This window comes from Thermobia domestica, chromosome 3, assembly GCF_964235325.1.
Source record: "Thermobia domestica chromosome 3, izTheDome1.hap1.1, whole genome shotgun sequence".
In the NCBI taxonomy this organism is placed as follows: Eukaryota; Metazoa; Arthropoda; class Insecta; order Zygentoma; family Lepismatidae; genus Thermobia; species Thermobia domestica.
In genome coordinates this window covers 120,855-142,837 of record NC_137456.1, presented here as the reverse complement: position 1 = coordinate 142,837, position 21,983 = coordinate 120,855, and the positions used below count along the sequence as shown (strand labels likewise).

Here is a 21,983-nt window from a genome sequence, read left to right as displayed (position 1 = left end):
TGTACGTCCAAGAGTGGACCTAGAATGGAGATCCCTCATGGATCTCCTTTGGAGTTAGTAAGTTAAGGTACTGGTCTGGACGTTTCCTGAACATCCACTCTTGGACGTGGAATGGATGTCCATAGTACATGCACTTTGGACTTGTTTACACATTTACCAATAAACGGACCAATTCGAACGTCCACAGGACGTACACAAGTGGTTGTACATTGGACATCCGTAAGAGGATATCAATAGTACGTCCGTAATGGATCTACGTACGTATTCGTTAATAATTGAACCAATTTGAACTTCCACAGGACGTACACAAGTGGTCGTACATAGGACATCCGTAAGAGGATATCAATAATACGTCCGCAATGGACCTACTTACGCGGCATTAGTCAATAACGGACAAATTCGAACGTCCACAGGACGTACACAAGTGGTTGTATATTGGACATCCGTAAGAGGATATCAATAGTACGTCCATCATGGATCTACGTACGCATTTGTCAATAATTGAACCAATTTGAACGTCCACTGGACCTACAAAAATGGTTGTACACGTACATCAGTAAGAGAATATTAATAGTGCATCCGTCATGGACCTATTTACACATTCGTCAATGACCGGACCAATTCGGATTTTCACTGGACATACACAAATCGTCGTACACTGTACTTCAGTAAGATATATCATGGTCATAGTATCCAAAACTAAGTTACTTCAAATATGCATTGCCCCGTCCATCTCAGTTGCGCAATTACTATTGTAGAGTTCTCCAAAATGTGTATGTTTATGGTACTATAGCAATGCTGAATAATAAGTGTGATATTACCTTTCGTTTGACATGTAAATTTAAAATATATAATAATCTAAGACAGTGTCATTTGAAAATATGATTTTATCTTGGGGTGGCAACACTCTAGTCTGGTAGGATTGCGGTGTATGTCAAACTACTTTTACTTTTTGATATTTGCCTATTATAAAATTTCAGCTTTTTCTATCAGTCAATTTAGAAGTTACAATGAGAAGTCACTTCAAGTGGTTGGTTCATCCTATAATAGTAAACATGTATTATGTACTTATTTTTAAATAATACATGTATTTGTGAATATACATTTTATTCAATGTATTTACGAATATGAAGTAAATCAAAAGTAAACAGCAAAGGTTTCCACATTAAAATACATGAAAAATAATTTTGGTCTGGATTTTGACAAAAATTTTACTGTGCTGGTAAAAGAGTTGTAACACTACTATTTAGAGATGTTACGTTAGTAAAGAGACTTGGACTTTTGCAGCATTGGTGTCTTTTATTCTAGAAGCGAGGGAAAAGGAAAGGGAAGTGCCTTTTCCGCCACGTTTAACTGCCCTCTGGATTTGCCTACCCATTTAAGCTCAAGTTATTTTTTGTTTCATAATTTCGTATTTTTTTCTAAACGTATTGATTCTGATCTCATTTAATATCTTTTAAAGATTCCAGTGGTAGTAGATTGACCAGGTCCTTATAGTAAAAGACAAAATAAATCCATAACAAATAATCCACAAAAATTGATAAAGGAATTAATTGTTCCCATTTGGGAAAAGTGGGCTTAGCTTGAATTCATCACGACTTAAGTTTGGCAATATTGTCGATGAACTTCTGTTGTTTGGCGTTTTCTCAAGTGTGTCTTCGTCCGGTGAGGGTGTCACTCAGTCGAAAAATGTAACGTGTTTCTCAGACCAGTTATTATGAGTGAGATTTTTCCTGGCTTTTACTCATTGACACGAGGCAAATACCGGGATGGTACCTATATAAGTTACAGGTCCTAGGCTGCTTCCTTTAGTGTGTGAAGGCTTTAAGGCCTTAGATGCCGGTAATACCGATAAAACTGTATAAATAAATAAATAAATAATGAGTGTGCTCGGGAGACGCCTCCACAAATCGTACCAAAATCTTCCGATACATCAGAGATGAACCCACACAGCTCACGTTGTCCAATGGACGTCTAAAAATTGTCCACAGATGTCCATGAACATATATGGACTTTTATGGATCAACCATATTAAGCAAAATGTTTCTATCATTTGCGTAGATCTTCAGGCTTCGCGAATCTTCACAGCCACACCTTCCAAAAATACAAATGTGAAAAATGAAGCTCTCGTATATTTAAAATTCATAGGGGCAAAAAAGGGGAAAAAGAAAAAATGAAATGAAATTAAGTTTTACGTCCCACGATTATGTCGGTTAGGCTAAAGGAGACAAAATGAAATGAAGAAAATGGGAGGAAACGGCAAAACTCCGAGAAAACCCACGCACATGGCGTTTGTCCACCACAAAGTTCACTTGGCGGAGACTGAGATTGAACCCGGGACCCCAAGCACCAGAGGTGAACGCTCTACCACTGAGCCACCGGTTTTTACATCGTACCATGCAGATCTTCACTTATCGACATTTTCTTATGTGACAGTCTGTCAAATTTAAGAAGGTGGCCTGTTTCGCAGATCGTAAAAAAGTGCATTATGCTGCCATATAAGTCCAAGTTTGTAGTGGTTCCAATAAATGTAAGCCATAAGGGCCTTCATTACCCACCTTCAGTAATGGTTTGCGTCGACGCAGTGCAAAATTTGAGTTTTAGTTTGCGATAATAGGATATATAGCGCGAATTTCAATTCAAATACAAAGTTTATGCCGCTAAACTTTCGGGATCCCGAGATACAGTATACCGAATTTCAGAGGAAATTTACCGCTAATTAAAACCCATTTTTTCTCAAAGTCGACGTAAATCGTTATGGAATGATGGTTATAATCGACGATAATCAACATAGCATTTATGCTTAGGTAGTGCAAGTGCTTAGAAGTGCTTTTTTTTTAATGGTTTAAACCAAGAAACAAAATATGTTCGTAAAAGTGTAGGTGAGTCGACAGACATCGCGTTTGTGGCCAATTAGTCCCGATTTCGAGTTGAAATGGAGGACAGATTCTCTCGGATGTAAGCGGATTTGGATTCCGCTTTAAAATTATAGACTCCTTCCTGCATAACCTGGTTGTTGCATAATAAGGGAAAACAAACTTATTTCTGCCATACGTGATATAAATACATAGAGCAAATTATTTAAACCAAACACGTGGTGCAATGTAAATTAGAAATTACTTATAACATCAGTAGACAGAGGTCTAAAGCGGATCATTTTTTGTTATTCGTATTTATAATGTATATTTTTAGATGACTCTGATGATAAGCAGATAGAAACTTTAAACATGTATGCATTGTCATTGGCTTGGCCTATGCTTGAATGTGGTCGCTTTGATGAATATTATTCTTAGAACGTAGTAATCATGTATAATTAGAAGGAAAGACAGAAGTAAAGCAAGTGTCTTAATTAAGTACACTCTTATATAAAAATTGCAATGTTCACACACAATAGCAGGCAAATTACAATTTTGTACGTGTTATATACACGTTTCTGATTAAAATGCACATATATTAATTTCTGCGCAAATCCTATTCAGGATCTATATTCTGTTGCTGCTGCTTCAAATTAGGTTAAAACGTTGTTATCATCCACGTCTCCTTTAATCTACACAGAAAAATCGTTGAACGTAAAACTCAAATATTTAATTTCACTTAGATTAAATTTCCAAACGGTGTTTCTGTGGACCTGAAGTTATTTGCAATATGTGTAGTATCATAAATGGATAGGTAATTTTTTCTTTCTCCTAATTGGGGACATTGTTCTTTTATCATCCAACACATTATGTGATTCTTTTTTCAGACATGAAATTTACATGCAACTAATTACCATCGGCTAATTATATGCAGCTAAAGTTGACTTCAAAAACTGGGAGTAATGGAGAAAATGGTATGGAAAGTTCAGCCACCAAGAGAAACATGCTACCATGAAAGGACAAAACTAAAGCTAATGCATTGGAGATTACTAGGGTAATTCGTCAAATGCGTATTTCAATTTTTTAAAAATAAATATGTATATATCTGCCCCGTAATCTCTGTATAATTAAATAAATCCGTCTTGGAGGGTAGTATTTAATATTTTCTTATGTATTGCAGAACATAATCTTATAGTAATAAAGTATGTCGTTGCCCAGTTCATTGCATTTACATCTACCATCGTGCACAGGAATGAAAGTAATACATGTGAAGCTAGTATCATTACTATCCCATTAACCAGTACCGTATATGATTCGTATGTTCGTTTTCATGCCTCTATTGTTATATTTTATCTATTATAAGTATTTATTGCATATATTTCTAAAGAGTAATGATTCACATTCTGAATAGACTAGTATAAAATCACTTACACAATTACATATTATCAACGATTTAAACTCATATGGGCAAATTGACTAAATTATTTGCCAAATATAAACCTGTTATTAAGATTGCGATGCGTTGGTTTATTAATGTTATTTGCTTGAGAGTGATGTATCAGTTGTATATTAAACATTATTTGTGAGTTACATATGTCAGAACAATACTCAGAGAATGCAAGATGAGAAATTTCCAGTGTGAATAAAAGTAATATATCCTGTGCTTTACTCATTATTGTTCGTGTTTTTTAAGATATAATTATAATTAACATTTTACGTTAATACACAATTCATTTATTACGATCAGAATTGAAAAAACATTCATATATTTATGTATGCATAAGTAAATGTAATTTTATTTGACCAACATTTATTGTGCAGCCTAACGTAACAGTATTTAAGCTGTTATTTTACGTAATTGGTATACTAGGTTTAGGGCAATCTCAGTGAATTTCATTAATTGTTACTGGCTTTTTGCTTACCACATGTCACCAATTATTGTTAACGATCCATGCAGAAAAATTTACTTCCAAGATGGAATCGCGTTCTCTTTTAGAGAAGGATTACTGAAGCATTAGCTCGATATGAACTAATATGTGATGGCCAGGGTGTTGGTCAAATATATGAATCTTCCACAATAAATGTTAAATGGCGTAAATGGTTTTCGAGGTGGTTAGGGCTTTAACTTTTGTACAATTTTTATTACTTACGCTATTTGCGATGTTTGCATTGTTTTGTTTCGTTGTTGGAAAATATATTCATGGTGTCAGTTTGAAGTGTTTATTGTATTAATTGTCACATATATTTTGCACAACTGGGAGCGATGTCTGCCAGTAAACTTGGTATTGAGATGAAGCTGAGTTTCATGAAACAAAGGCAGTTGGGAATCATGATGTGGTGCTTGTATATAAAATTGAGCATCCTTTGTGATTATTTGTTGCGCTTTGTTTATTTCTTCAAAGTCAGAGTAGATAATTATGTGACATCAGATCCAAGATAAGAAGATATATATATTGCAACAATTAGCCGGACAACCGACAACGAATAGGACATTTGTACCGTGTCATGCGAAAACGAACTAAGCGCCACTTTCATACTTTTAAGAAAATTACGTTTAAAGGTTGATGTCCAGCATTAAGGTAGCCGTAATCTAAAGTGAAATTATGTTTCTTTTTTTGGAAAGGTGTTGGTTTTCCTCTCTTTTCGATTGTGCAAAACGTTCTAATGCTTATCAGGAACCAATCGTCGCATTTACGTGGATTTTCAAAATTTGGCGCTTAGTTCACTTTTGCATAACACGGTACATTTATAGTTTTTAAAGACATCGATAACTATAGGAATAGACAGAAAATGATGAGAGCACTATTCTAATCTGTTTAATCAATTTATGTGGCCACCTACGCTGTGCTTCAAATCTGAGCATTTTTTATCAATAATATCCTTTTGTGTCATATTTGTGGCTATAGTATTATGAATACTGTCTTACACTTGTTTTAAATATGTATTTCCTTTCAGGATATTATACAAAACTAAGTCTGATCCCTCAAACTCAAATTTGCATCACTGTCCTCCAGAGTGAAAATATGAAACATGTTTAAGGAAGGATCTGTTGCGTGGTGGCGCATAGCTTGATATCGCAGATACTCATGTTCGTTTCAAATTCCAATCACACTTTTTGCTCTTTGAAATTTGGTCTGTCCATTATTCTCGTTCATCTGTGTGTACTATCCATAATTGTAATATTAAAAGTAAATTTTAGTTCAATTCTACCAAATATATTTACTGTTCAGAAATCGAGCATAATAAAGTTCTATTGGGCTATTTACTAAGTTCAATAAAATAAATAACTAACCCAAATGTTTAGAAATATGGAAGGATATGTAATCGAACGTATTTTTATGTGATAAACACACACGAAAATACGTAGTAGTGCAGAAGATACACAGCGAAGAGAAAACTAAGGTATTATGACATAAGGTATACTTCACTTGTAATACAAGATGTCCAAGAACTTCTTGTACTCCTAGGTTTGAGTATCACAGAGAGCAATTTCAGTTCTAGTGTTGATAATACTGCTTTTATGGTCACAACCAGCACCGTGTCACACCTTTTTATTCATTGTGATATGGAGATTTTCAGTTGTAAGGCCATGACTGATGTGAGGGGTTGCAGTTACACAATTCGATCCCATTGAAATGGCCCCCACGAAGCCCGGACCTTACACCAGATAACTCGTTGTGGAGAATAATCAAGACATATGTTTCTCGTCGTTGGTACACGAGAGACTAAGAAATCGGCGAAAGTGTGGAGAACAACTATCGAACGATGACTCATCAGATGCTCCGCAACATGTCAAGGTGAACATGAAGACGCACACATCTGTGTGTACATTAATATGGAACACATACAGATCCACTGGATTTGTAGTTCCTATATGTGGACCTAAATACCCAACTGTAATATGTTGTAGTAAATAAATTAACTACAATGACACCGACATTGCTCTCTGTGATGCCCACACCTAAGGATAGAGGAACTTCTGAGACATCCTGTAACAAGCAACGAATAAATTTGGTAAACATAAGGTAAAAAATGAATTAGAAATGTATATATTTAAAAAACGAAATGAAATCTATGACATTTACGTCCCACGCTTATTCCAGTTAGGCTCCTTTTTTAAAATAAAGAAAGAAAATCACGCAACACAGCTTGCACTTTTATTCTTGTGAATTGATTTAACTCCTTCCAACTGTAACTTAACACAAGAAATAGCAGACACCACAAACTAAGCCAAACGAATAAGACACGCGTCCCATTTTCGACATCGAGGAAAAATTATCCGCCTGCTCGTAGACTGCAGAAACGTCCGCCTTCCATCGGGATTCATGGGTTAGTTCGCAGCCGAGAAGGATGCGAGCTCCCTCGAAGGCCAACGGCGCTACGATCGCGATAAGGCACGTCTCCTACCGCGCAAGCGACCTTGAACTAACCAACGGTAAAGGAATGTATTTCTCTCTCTCTCTCACTCACTACAATCATAAATAGATTCTCTTCATTTTCTTTGCTTTTTTTAAAAAAAACAACAAACAAGGAAGGTTACAAAATCTTATTAATTTTTACAAATCAGAGAAAAATAATCATCAATATCGCATAATCATCAACATTTCTTTTCTTCTCTTTTTCAGTTTTTCAGTTATTTTCTTCTTTTCCAACTAATAGTAACGGGATCGTTACAGGCTGGCCATCGTCGAAAAAAAGAAAAATTTTCCACCAAGAAATTTTTCGTCAAACTTGCACTGGATAGCTACGGAATATACAAATATAATAAGTAAACTTCATAATAATACAGACAACAACAAATATAAAATTAAAATGATAATAGCAAATGCTTAAACAATTAATACTCAATTATTTACATTTTTTGTTCATTATGGCCATAATGAATAAATAATTATATAACAAGCTTCAATACGAACAAATGCTCAATAAATGTCACATTTAATTCAGTTAAAATTTTTATAACATAACTACATGTACAAACAAACACTATTTTTCAAGACCAGGATAACTAGGTTCAGATAATTTTACTCTCTCCTACTTCTATAGGCCTTCAATTCTGAGACATGCGAACAGCGATATGAGTCTGGCGTGTCATTCTCATCATAAACTAAAACGGTATTCGGAGTCAAAAATTTCCTAATCACAAATGGACCAAAACACTTGTCGCTTAGAGATTTGGCAATCTTATCTTTTAATGATGATTTAACGTGTGCTTTTAACAGGACATTTTGTCCTAAGTCTAAATTAACGGGATTTCTTCTTCGTAACATCAACTTACGCCTTGTTGCCCAACTTTTTTCCATATTCTGAATAGCTTCTTTCCATATCTGAACAGATGATTTTCCACCAAAATCAGAATCATTGATGCTCCATCGGTTTCGTAACGGTACGGTAACGGATATATGTACGTCCAAAATAAACTTCGATGGGCGACATCTTTAATCCTGAATGCTCGCTTATGTTTAAGGTGAATTGGAGCTCCTGCACAAGATTTGACCACAGATGTTGTTTCGTCGAGATGTAAGCTCTAAGGGATGCCTTTAAGGTTTTTATAAATCTTTCAGCCGCATTTCCACCAGGGTGATAGGGGCTCAGCCTTATGTGCTTGATACCCAAACTAAACAGAAATTTCTCAAAGTGTTCGGAAACAAAAATTGAAGCATTGTCAGTGGACAGGGCCTCCGGAAAACCTAGTCGACTGAATATTTCCATCATCTTGTTAATTACAACACTGGAACTTATGGTTCTCAAACGTTCCAACACCACAAATCGGCTGGCATTATCGACACCGATGAGTATAAATTTAAACACATTTGAATTCGGTAATGCAAACATCCAATCCTACTATGTCAAACATCCAATGAGAATTGACCCTTTTACCGAAATCCGAAATTAAATATCCCATTTTCTTTTGATTTGGCTCCTTAACCTTTTGGCACACATCACATGTACTTACGAAATTTTTGACATCTTTCAATCATTCCCAGGTAAATTTCTTCATCAGTTTAGCTAATGTCCTTGACACACCTGCATGACCACCAATCAACGCATCTTCATGATATTATTCAATAAGCACCTCCTCAAATCTTTCGGGATTACTATCTTATAGGGGTTAATCGCCGAATTAGTTCTTTTTAATAGAATATTTTTATTAAGGAGATACCCTTGAACATCCTCACCATTCTCAATTCTTCTAATAATATTATCCAAGTCTGGATATTCTCGTTGTAATTTATCAATGGGATCCTTAATTAAAGGCAAGTTCCAAAGATGCATTATATTCATATTTCTTCTAAACGCAGCTAATCCAACTGGGCCATCCAATATACTGAATTCAAACGGATCATAGATTCGAGTCAATAAATCCGCAGCTATATTCTTCGCTGATTTTATATGGCGTATCTTAAAATTAAACTGACAAAGAGTTTCTACGAAAGGACCGTACTTTAAGAGCCTTTTACTGTTATTAAGAATCCAGGGCAAGGCTTTATTGTCTGTTAAAACATCAAACTCATGAACCAAGTAGTGTATATAGCGAGATATTGTTTTGGATATCATAAATACTGCGGTGTTTATCCGTCTCTGAGAGTTTCTTGCTATAGAAGCAAATAGGTTGAAGGTCCCCATTCGCATCCCTTTGTGAAATACACCTGGCAATACTTTTTCCACTGCCGTCGACGTGGACTACAAAACGTTTGCTAAGGTCTGGAGTCTTTAAAACTACGTTATCTATCAAAACATTTTTTAATTTGTCCAGAATTTGTTGATGTTCTTGAGTTCAAACGAATTTAACTTTAGGAGATTTCAAGGCACTAAGGGGAGCCATTAGCTCTTGGAGCTCCGACGCAAACTTAGAATAATAATTAAATACTCCTAGTATTTTTAACAATCCGCGCCTATTACGAAGTGGAGGAATATTTCTTATAGCAGATACTCTGCTTGGGTCAATTTCCATCTGGTCTCCTTCAATAATATAACCCAGATAATTGATCTTTTTATAAAACATGAAACATTTATCAGGAGATACAGTTATATTATAATCTTTCAGCCTCTGTAATACCTTTTCAACCATTAACATGTGTTCTTCAATTGTATCGCTAGCTACCAGGACGTCATCAAAATAGATTTTGACACCCTTATCTGTTAGATCACCCAATACCTTTTCCATCGCCCTTGACATAATCTTGCTCCCAGTTTTTATTCCTACCGGAACTCGGGTGTACTGATAACATCCCTTGGGAGTAACAAGAGTAGTAATCTCACGTGACGATTTATCGAGGTAGATTTGGTTGTAGGCCCGCTTTAAATCAAATTTAGAGTACAGTTTCTTATCCGCTAGGCCTGTCAGACACGCTTCTAAATTCGGGGATGGATATACATCATTTACAATTAAGCTATTAGCCTTTATATAATTTCCTACAATTCGATATGTATTGTTCTTATTTTTCACTAGGAAACAACTACTGCCATAGTTTGCATGGTCAACATCTTCTAAAATCCCTTCCTTAACAAGTTCTTCAATTTGATCATAAAAAATTTTCTCTTTATTTTTAGGAACTGGAAAGGGGGTATCCTTGAAAGGTTTATTCTCCTTTAAATAGAGTCGACCAACGAACCCTTTAACACATCCAACCCTATCGGAAATTACATCGGAATATTTACATTTCATTGAGTCGATGAAAGCAACAATCTCAGGGTTATCGAACTTCCACGAGTCTTGCCCTAAATTCTGATTTTTCACCTGTATGCTTGGTTGATTCATCACCCGTGTGTTATTCTGAGCCATTTTCTGTTGATTAGAAGAAAGGTCTGGAGGCTGAAACTTCCGATTCCGCTGAATTAATTTATGGAAATTTTCAGACTGTTCTAAGTCAACATCAGATGCTTCGGAACCACTACTATTATTCAACACCACATCCTTACATTCATTGCCATTCGATGAACTATTCACTCCCGAAAGACTAGCATCTTCCAGTTTTTCTAAGACACTAATATTTTTCGAGGTTTCTGTCACATTATCCACCCTTTTCTTCTTTCTTCTACGATTCCTATTTCTTTTGCGAGTACTGCTCTTCATAACTCTCTCAGATTCTGGAATCTCAATTCTCGTTGGATCGTCATTCAGAACAAGATCAAAATATTTTGTAGTAATAGTTTTGCTAGATGACTGCTTAACGCCACCAATAGATTCCGAAACATTCTCATTACTAGGACTTTCACTATTTAAAACTAATTTCGAAGTGTCCCCATCAGTGACAATCTGACGACCAAGGTACATTTCATTCGCACCATTATCATAATCCTGAAAAGATTCTCCCAAATTACAACCTCTCGTCGAATTCAGAATTCACTATTTGTCCCATGGATGAATTACACCTAAAGAGCATATCACTCGCACCATCAGATCTTCTATTATAAGACATTCGAGTCAGAAAAGAGCCGTCTTCCCATGTAGATGTCACCAAATTTTCATTAGACGGATTCACAAATTTGGACATTGCATTCGAACAATCTAAACTCTCATCAGATCGACAATTGATAGTATTGCTGTTAATTAACGATGTCATCTCTCCCAAGATCTGATCAGAAGGCAAACGAGGAATAGATTTTCCACTTCCACCATCCGAACCACTAACACAAGCAGCTGTTCCAAACGAACAACCAAATCCCGATGAAGAAGTCACCAAGTTCACATAAGATGGATGCTGGTCACAAGATTTTCCAATCACACCACCTGTCCTACACGAATTAAGCTGCGATGTATCACTATTCTGCTTCGAAGTCCCAGAAACTAAGTTCCTGTTCGGAGACAATTGATGGTTGGACCTTTCAACCGCACCATGCATATCACTAAACGGTTGAACTCTCACATAACTATCAACCATGGAAGATAAAGTATTTTCGATATGTCGACCCGGATCAATTTCTGAATCAATCACCACTCTGAGTTGACCAAGCTGAAAGCTATTCGGTGCACGAATCTCCAAAATCCTAAATTCGGTATCAACTAGATCCAAGTTGCACTGAATTCCTTCATCTCGCAAACCATAATCAAAGATATCTTCGTATATAAAAATCGAAGCCATTTTATCTTGATCCAGAGAATCCCGAGTCTGTACTCTCTGTTGATTGTCATTCTTCCCCCTCAACTGACCGGCATGAGGACCAGACTTAAATTCTTTAGATTGAAAACCAAAATGCCGAACTGTTTTCTTATAGTTCAAAGGAATTCTTTTCTTGCCACCACGGAGAACTAAGGCATTATTAGAATAATCAACAATCGATTTGGTGGATCGCAAAATCGGGGTTCCAAGCAAACACTTACAAGGTAACTCATCTACCACCTCGAAACTAACTCTTTCAAAGTGTCCTGAAAAATTGACTGTCAATAAAATTTCCTTGTTCGTGGAAAAATACAATCCTGAAGGAGCATTTACTAATTTCTCTTGCATTGTAGTAATATATTTCTCGAAACCACAAGCACGAACTAAATCTGCACGAACAATTTTGAAGCTTGAACCACCGTCGACGCAAATGTCCGTCAACTGATTATTAATTTTTCCGACAACGAAAGACGCAACTGTATTGTCCATCTCTGAAGGGATAAACGACGAAGTTGTTCTAGGATTCCCTCGAAGCTCAGATAAATTACTTGGATCCCTAGAATTCCGAAAATCCCGAGAGCCACCTATCGATCGACTCAATTTATTTTCGTAAAGGGTTGATCTACATTTATTTTCTAACAAAGTATTATTCACTGAGGTTTCATTCGGACCCAATCCATTATTATGATAGCTCGATACTAGAATACTAGACCTTTTTCTATAATCACTCATTTCTCTATTATAATCTAACTGGTTTCTAAAGCTCAACACGTGTTTTTCAGCTATTTCCAATAATTCTAAACGTGATGCAGGCAAATAGTTATTCAACATCCTGTACTTTTGATTAGGATTTAAACCACTCATAATAATACTCACTAATTCCGATTCTGGACCATCAAACCCTAGTACATTCATAGCTACAATAACAGACCTTACATGATCATTAACTTGTTCAGACAACTTCTGTCTTCTATAAACATATTATGACACAAAAGAATGCCTACTCACTGGAGTAACAAAATTACTTAATAAATTCGCTCGTAGATTATACCAACTTACATTGTTATTCAAGGCAAATAAGATTTCTCTTAATAAAGGTCCAGTACATTTGACGACAAGAACGGTTAATACCATCCCGAGTGAGTTTCTAATAATGTTTCTTCTATTTTCAACAACAAATTGAAAACTTGATGACTATTACTCCCGTCTGTTAATTTAACATCCTTAAATCTCAACTCAAGAGATTCACTGTTTCTTTTGAATGCATATTTAACCATTAAATTATGTTCGATCCCAGCAGAATCTAATCTGTTAACTCCAGCAAGTACACCAGATTCCGCACCATTTCTAGCTTCATATCTATTTACTGGTTGTAGAAAAGGAGAACTCAAAGGAGCTTTCGGAGTAGAATTCCTTATCTGAGAGACTCTTCGATAATAATCACGAAGATTAAGGTATCTGTTCGTATTGTGACCTTGAATATTTCCAGCAACGCTAGCATTTGAAGAATCCCGATTTACAAACCCTGTCTGTTCAGACTGCCTTCATGGAGCTTCAAAGGCGACTTGCCTTACTTCTCGCTGGGACTCTCCTAAACTAGTTGCATTAACTTGCCTACTAAACCCATAGCTAACAGAATGCATGCTATCATTATTTCCAAACGTACTCCGATTAACTTCAGTTGAAACCCGTCTGGCGTAAAGACTTCCCTGAGTGGGAGGAGTTAATGACATATTTAATTGCCCAAATTCTGAACGTGAATCAGCATCACAACAACCAGTTCTATCCCGTGTCACTAGTTCTGAATACCCGTCGGGCATATTAATACTCACATACTCAGATCGATTAGCCATCATAAAACGGCAAATTCACAAAAATTCCTTAAACACGCGTTTTTTTTACTAGATAAACAAAACACAAGAAAATATATCACAGGTTAGCATAAACAAATTAATAACTAAACTAACTACGGATACTACAACAACCAAGGAGAACCTGCATGGAACAACCCTATATACCAAACCTAGTCTTGAAAAATATTTTCTTTATAATACTCAATCAACTTGATTACAATCTTAAATTTCACTTATTATATTCAATATTCTCAATTTAATTCTCACTACATCCAAAATATTTTACTCTATTTTGTCATCAAACTATCTCAAAATTAAAGTTTTTACTTACAATAAACATTGAATGTAATTTCACATACGGCTAAAAAAATTACTGAACCAAAAAAAATGGTTCGGAACTAACCCATGAACCATTTTGTAGCGTTCCCATCCGCTGTCGGGATAAGAGTCGATGTTAAAAGGGCAACATTCATGGATACCAAAACTCATGCAATGTTGACCAATCAACACTACCCTAAGTCCAACCTCAGAGGGATCTACGAAGACAAACGCAATTCCACGTCATTCGGCAGTTAACAGATGGATAATTCAGCATAACCAAGCAATAAATGAACATTTAATACCAATTACAAGTCCTAAATATATATATATATATATATATATATATATATATATATATATATATATATATATATATATAATAAATAACACCAACAACAATTCGAGTAAATATAATTTATTATAATAAGATACAATATAATATTGAATAAAATATATTGAGCAACAAACAATTCTTTCGTCCTTCGAAGTCTATTTGTAGGATTGATTATATGACAATATTCAATCAATGATTATATTAAAGTCCAACTCTCATCGGAGTTATAACTCTATCCAGGAACAATTACGAATTTAATCTAAATACGAATTTCGTGAATAATAATTACTATATATATATATATTCTTTTTTCAATTTATTCGACCAGAGAAGAGAGAAAAATTCCTTAAATTGAAATTCAAAATCTTAAATCAAGAAAGTTCTCAAAAAATACTGGTAATCGATCAAGAAATATCCTTTTGGGGGGGAGGCAATCTCCAATATCAAGAGATCCGAAAGGTAGATGTTGGAATCAACGATAATAATTAATTTAACAAGTATATCAAACCTTTTCAACAAATTTGGATTGCGGTGCCTCACCGCACCGTTCGCCTACAATAGCAGATAACAGTCTAAAACTCAAATCGTTCAAAAACTATATGGATTAACTTCAGTTTTAATCGCATTAATTAATGCTGAAAAATAAAGTAGATTATAAACAATATCATACGCATCGGGTTTTAGCCCGCTTACCAAAAATGAAATGCTGAATTATCTATCGTGTCCTTGAAATTATTAACGCGATTCAAATAAATAATCTTTTACTCAACTCTATTGGAATCGAATATGACAACCTACAGACACTAAACACAAACAAAGGACAATCAACTGAAATATATTTTAATATACACTCACCTATTTTATTCTTCTTTATGTTACCTTTCTTTGGTTTTTACGCCTCGATCTCTGTCTGCATGTCGTCCGTCCTGTATGTGATTACAAGAATAAATGTGCTTTGGCTGTGTTCAAGAAACTAGTTCAAAGACCAATGCTTAGGTCTGAAAACGAAAATGCCGGAATGTAACTAATTTGTTCACTGATCCAGTCGGCTCCCTCGGATCCAAACATCGAGAGTCACAATATAAATCTTCAGTGAAAACTACGAGACAAAAACCAGGATAAGGTACAGTGTCTCTTACTTAGTGACATCAACCATTATTCTCACCTCAATCTCCAACATTATTGTTCCACCATTCAACTAAACTAACTTCAATTGAAAACAACGAAAGTCACGTTCTTGTTTCTAGGCTTACTAAAACCACTATGACCGAACTTAGGTCTGGTTTCATCAAATTGAAATGCTCTCACTCGCCTTTCCACATTATCATTCCACCGTTCTGTCAGACAATCAGACCAAGAGAGTGGTCGTTACTACGATTGCAAAGAATATAATTCTATTGTAAGACCATGCGTTCCAACGTTCAATGGGAGTAGACCTCTGTTCTCACTCGAATATCCCACATTACCATTCCACCAACCGAACAACCACTATAGATTCTGGATATTACGAGTATTGGTACATTATTAACATGCTATTTTTAAAGCAATAGCCAAGAACAGAGTTATCTTTACTCAGTTGCAAATCAACTCTTCCATGCCGTGAGTGACCCACATGGAAGTTCCACCATTTAATCACTCTCTTTAAAAATACGATGGTTTTGTTGCCGAAATGAAATAGCGACCTATTTACCAAGACTTAGGTCAACTATACAGATATGTACGTTACAGATTGAAACCATCAAGTGCCCATGGGCTCCTGAACACAGGACAAACTTGTCTGACGTAAAAATATGGAAACTTAAGCATGACAAAATTTCACTTAATACTTCGAGCACCATTCGGAACACTGGGAAAGCCACAGAGCATAATCATACCCTTTCAATCTTACAGATTCCACAAATTCATATGGTCAAACACCAACCTTCCGTTTGTAACAATCGTATCACTATTTTTCCTCTTTTTTTTAAAAAAAATAAAGAAAATCACGCAACACAACACAGCTTGCACTTTTATTCTTGTGAATTGATTTAACTCCTTCCAACTGTAACTTAACACAAGAAATAGCAGACACCACAAACTAAGCCAAACGAATAAGACACGCGTCCCATTTTCGACATCGAGGAAAAATTATCCGCCTGCTCGTAGACTGCAGAAACGTCCGCCTTCCATCGGGATTCATGGGTTAGTTCGCAGCCGAGAAGGATGCGAGCTCCCTCGAAGGCCAACGGCGCTACGATCGCGATAAGGCACGTCTCCTACCGCGCAAGCGACCTTGAACTAACCAACGGTAAAGGAATGTATTTCTCTCTCTCTCTCACTCACTACAATCATAAATAGATTCTCTTCATTTCCTTTGCTTTTTTTTAAAAAAAACAACAAACAAGGAAGGTTATAAAATCTTATTAATTTTTACAAATCAGAGAAAAATAATCATCAATATCGCAAAATCATCAACATTTCTTTTCTTCTTTTTCTTCTTTTCTAACTCATAGTAACGGGATCGTTACACTGCCAACCCAAACATTTGAAGGTTTTCAACTCCAGACATTTAAATTTAATTGATAAGTATCTAGAACCTCTTCTACAAAAGTAGACGTAAAGTCACGCCCCGTATGGGACAGACACGAGTGCATATAATAAACACAACAATGAGAAGTACAGTAGAATCATGGTGTGTCATAAAACGGCACGAAATGGACTTCTCTAACTTACAGTACTTTTCCTGGTCCTATGTTACCATATCAAATTTTTGGTTTGGCAACTTCCAATATTTAAGAGGTGGTCCTGTGCACCCCTCCCGAAATTTAAGGGGGATGGGCGAACGTACCTTTACCAAATTTTAGAATGGGCGCTCCTAAATAACGTCATACTATGTGATCAGGACATGTGATGTCCCACAACTAATTACGGCCTAATGCGATGAAGACAGAGATTACTCGACTATGCTTCTCTAGCTCAATATTTTTTTTAAAGCTCAACATTCCACGACTATGCTCCAAGGGTAAGGAAGGCGGTGATGATGAGATGTAGGGCAATGGTGGAATGAGAAAAGTGGACAGACTTCGAGAAAACCCATGCACACGATGTTTGTCCACCACAAATCCCGCTTCTCGCAAGCTGACATCAAATGAGGAACCCCAGGCGGATTAAGAAATGAAACGTCAGTAATAGAAAAGTTTTTTTTTCTTTTTTTGGTGAATAGTTCGGCTTTCGTGACAATGACGCAAATCTGCTTATATTGGGGCTAAATTTTAATTAAGCTAACTATGTACTAAAAACATTGGCTACAAAATCCTACTATCGATATCGAAGTTGTTTTTTTTTTTTAAACTTATGTCTGTATATAGGTATAGATACACAGCTAGGAGTACCCCTGTGCACAGTGGAAAAAAATGTGAAATGAAATACTGTATATTCAAGTAGTGCTGAGAGCATTCTACCAATCATTTTTTTTGTGTTTCATATTCTAATACTAATATTAAATAATATCTAAACAAAAATGATTGGTTCATACCAGTAGCGTAGCGTAGTATTCCGAATTGGGAATGCCAGTTAGTCACTTGTGTGATACAATAGTGCTGAAATCAGTAATGTATAGCTATTACGAGGGGAAATATAGGATTATAAAAAATTTAGGGAGGGCAGGCCACCCTCTTTGGTGGCCTAGTGGAGCATACAGAACTAATTGCGAAGATTACGTTAGAAGCCAATATGCAATTGTCTCAGCCCCTTCTTACCACTACCGTTGTGACGAGAAACTTCCGCCCCACTGTTTTATGAGCATTGTTTCCAGTATAATTCCCTTTCTTTCTCGTGGGCAGCTTCTTTCTCCGCATACCATACTTCAATCTCGTTCTTTTTTTATTTATTTTTTTAAAGATATATCGGCCCTAGAAATTTGTCATCTTGGGTCCGGAACTCAGACGCCCGTTCGTGAATATGGCCTAAGTGTATACGTATATCATTTGAAGATGCAAATAGAAAACACTTAAAACAACTCAGGGAGTCTGTTCCTGTGTGTCTATTTCATTGCCAGATATCCAGAGATTGAAGGGCCCAAGTAATCTTTGCGAGGAGTGGGGAGTGCTGGTTCTCATGACCTACCAGATCGGTGACAGTGATTCTGCAGAATGCTTTATATTTATGCTGGTGTGAGCTCCCTCAAAGAGTTTCTGGCTACGCCGCTGGGCATACTATTTATTTATAATGAAGATTAAAAGTTTGCCTTTAATTACGATTATAATTACGATGCATTTAATTACGAATAAAGAATAACTATTTTTATATTATTATTTACATAACCGACATGCTTCAAAGAGGCATTGAAGTAGCCATTTCTGGTTTGTTCTATTTCCTTGACGTTAGCGCTCGTACGGAAACTATAGCTTGGTTCCGGGCATTCAGAACATTGCAGTGCAAATACTTGTGATAATAAAAAGTAAACAATTTATATATAATGAAATACGTACTTTTTCTTATTAACAGGGGATGCCGTGCATACCGGCGTTCCCTTATGCTACGCCGCTGGTTCATACCTAAATGTTCCCGAGGTCCTGGAACTGGCGAGTACACTGATATTTAGATGTATCATATGTTTTCCTTTTTTAGGTGAAGGTTATGAAGGATTTTTCCCGTGTTTTTCGTATGTAACGGGGCACAGGAAGTAAATTTTAGAACTCACGAGTATTGACACAGGAGCTATATAGTAAGGGAGATACTTTTTAAAAAAGATAGAAATTGTGCACCACTTAGGTATCATTGGCAGTAGAGTAGACCTATATTTTATTTTTTTAAATTTGTATTTTATGTGATCATTAACGCTACTCTCTTGCTTCTGATAAACTCATATAAGCTTTATAGCTCCTGCATTCTATTTTTATCTAATACTCAAACGTCAGTACTCAGCCCTGTACACAGTAAATAAAATATAAACACTGTATTATGTAATTGAGTTCATGTAGTGGCGGGTCTGCACTACATCCCACTAACAAAATAAAGTAGTAGCCTAGGTGCATGGCTCTACTTAAGTGAATCCTCTTTAGGGGCTCCTCACATACATTTTTGGTCCCAGTAGACGAAGGGTCATTCACACCAGGTAGCAGGTTTAGAATTGAAAAACTCACGACAGGCAGCATGCACATCATCATACGAATTCAATTGCCGACCACACAAGAAATGTGAGAGCGCGCGAAACAAACCATAAGCTGAGGGTGCAACACCTGTACTATAGGCAGGATGAAGTAAAAACTCAAACCTGTCAAGGTCAGCCAGGGTATTGGTCACACATTTGAAGACCGGTCACTCGGAGCATTGTCAGTTTGCAGCAATAACCTCTTCCTCCCCGCTAATGCGGGATATTTCTCATTCAGAATAGTATACACTCGGCATAATTGTTCAGAATACAGTTTACCTGTTATAACACTTCTGGAACAAACTCAAAATGAATTATCACGTCAATATTCCATCAAACATACAGCATGACCTTTTCCCCAAATCTGTCCTATTTCACATGGCTTCCTGTCCTTTTTTCACCCACTATTTACGTATGTCAGGATTTTTCAAAAACACCCATTCTCATCTCCTGTCACAATTCGCAGACTCCAGAAATAAAGATCAAGCGTTTAAAAAAGAAAAAAGGCTGGCAAATTGCCACTCGGCGTTGGGCTAACTCCTCTGTGAGCTCATGAGGACTTTGTCGGGGCCGTTTATTGACGTAACCCATGTCATGCAATCGACTGTTAACTGTCAATTTGGATGCACCAACCATTCTTTTTAACACATATGTACGTGATTGTGGTTCAACACACAGCATCTTGCAGAGGGCCGTTAATGTTCATCGGAGGTGTAACCTTGCGGGGCTTAAATCGCCCGAAGTATTTTTTTGAGCCGACGGGAAGCTGTCGAACGACCCAGTACTGCTTTGTTCTCTACACGACAAATTTCCTCCGCTGCAGCTTTTGCAGTTAGTACCTTTTTCATAAAAATCGTAGCACAGCTCGAATTGCAATTTGGTCCTCACTCATATTGCCCTTTTTGACTTTACGGAAACATTCGCTACACACGCAATACTTGCTTTCACTTGATCCCACGAACCTGTCCTCTATGCCTACCAATAGTTTTCACTGGTGGTGCAACCTATTCTTTCTTTCTTGCACACTATTATCAGTGATAGGGGGTGCCTCAGGCGGAAGCCTAAATAGGCCACAAGTGTTGTATTGATCAAATAGCGAAAATGAATGAAAGTTAATTGTTGCGAGCCCAATATGGAAAACGAATTATTTTGGACGGCAGGTAATTGTCTGCAACAAGCTGTAACTTTCGAGAGTGCTGGAAAACAGTCAAGATCTGAGAGAAAAAATTAACGGCTAAGTAGATAATTCGTCCATAGTGATCATGCAAAATGTACAACTGGATAAATAATCCTTCATAAGATTCTGTCAAATATTTACGACTGGGCAGGGATTTCTGCCATAAAGAGAGAAGAAAATGGAAGATTGAACAGAGAAATCTTTCGTAAATCGTGCAAAGAAGAAAACCAAGTACGTAAGGTAGAGGTGAGAAATTTATATGGAAATGAAATGGAAGGAGAAATTTAGAGAACAATACCGTTAGAGAGAAGAAAGTTAACGAGTATTCTGATGGCAAACCAGTTATATGTTGCGAAGATGTACTCATAGGAAAAAGGACCCAAGCCGAGGTAGAAAGTCAGCTGCTGCAGAAAGGAATGTCGGCGTTGATGGAGATCACAAGTTAACAGAAGATGATTAAGGGTGCCTATGCCTTTGTCGCGCCAACAGTGGTAAGTGTCTTTCTTACGAATCTGAAAGAGCTTACTGGGAGTAAGAGCAGTTCCAAACAAGATGCGATAGTAAGTGGTGATTTCGGCGCGAGACCAAGGAGAAATGAATTCCCTGGGTTTGCGGTGGTGAGGACCAACAATTGCCCAGTATAATTGGCCAGCACCATGTCGGTTCTCCTGTTGCCATCGTGTCAAAGCAAGATTGTATTGTCTGTCTAAGAGATAGTAGTAGCTTTGATAACGTAGTTTTTGATAAAACAAGCCTTGCCATCAGTACATGTGCGTTTCGCAGACAGGTCTATAGTATCGCCATGTTCCAATCCCACGTGAGAGCGCATGAATCGAAAGTGAACTATGTGGTCTGTAGCCAGAAGACTGTAATAAAGATGTTTAATATTGAGAATGAGCCAAGTAGCTTTAGCATTCCAGTGAATACCGGAGAGCGACTGAAGCACACTAAGTGAGTCCGTACAAATACAAGAAGATGAGATGTTGTGGCGTTTGACATATAGGAGAGCTTGGCAAATAGCAAACGCTTCGCCATCAAAAATTGAGCAGGAAGCAGGCAATTTGTATTCCATCGTAAGATTGCTAGCAGGAATAAAAACTGCTGCTCCCACAGGCAAGTCGGGATATTTAGAGGCGTCTGTGTAGATGTGTTGTAGTGTCAGCACAAAGAGATTGCAGACAATCTGTCCAAATATGGTGGTAGACGTT

At 36.7% G+C, this 21,983-nt stretch overlaps 1 protein-coding gene across 1 annotated transcript in view; it reads right to left on the bottom strand.

The window, feature by feature from the left end:
• Positions 1-7,385: 7,385 nt before the first annotated feature.
• Positions 7,386-21,983, bottom strand: part of LOC145682363 (uncharacterized) — a 106,264-nt gene continuing 91,666 nt past the window's right edge. Inside the window, exon 3 of the mRNA XM_081753937.1 lies at positions 7,386-7,599. The gene's annotated coding sequence lies outside the window, so the exon portion shown is untranslated. The remainder of the gene's footprint in view (positions 7,600-21,983) is intronic.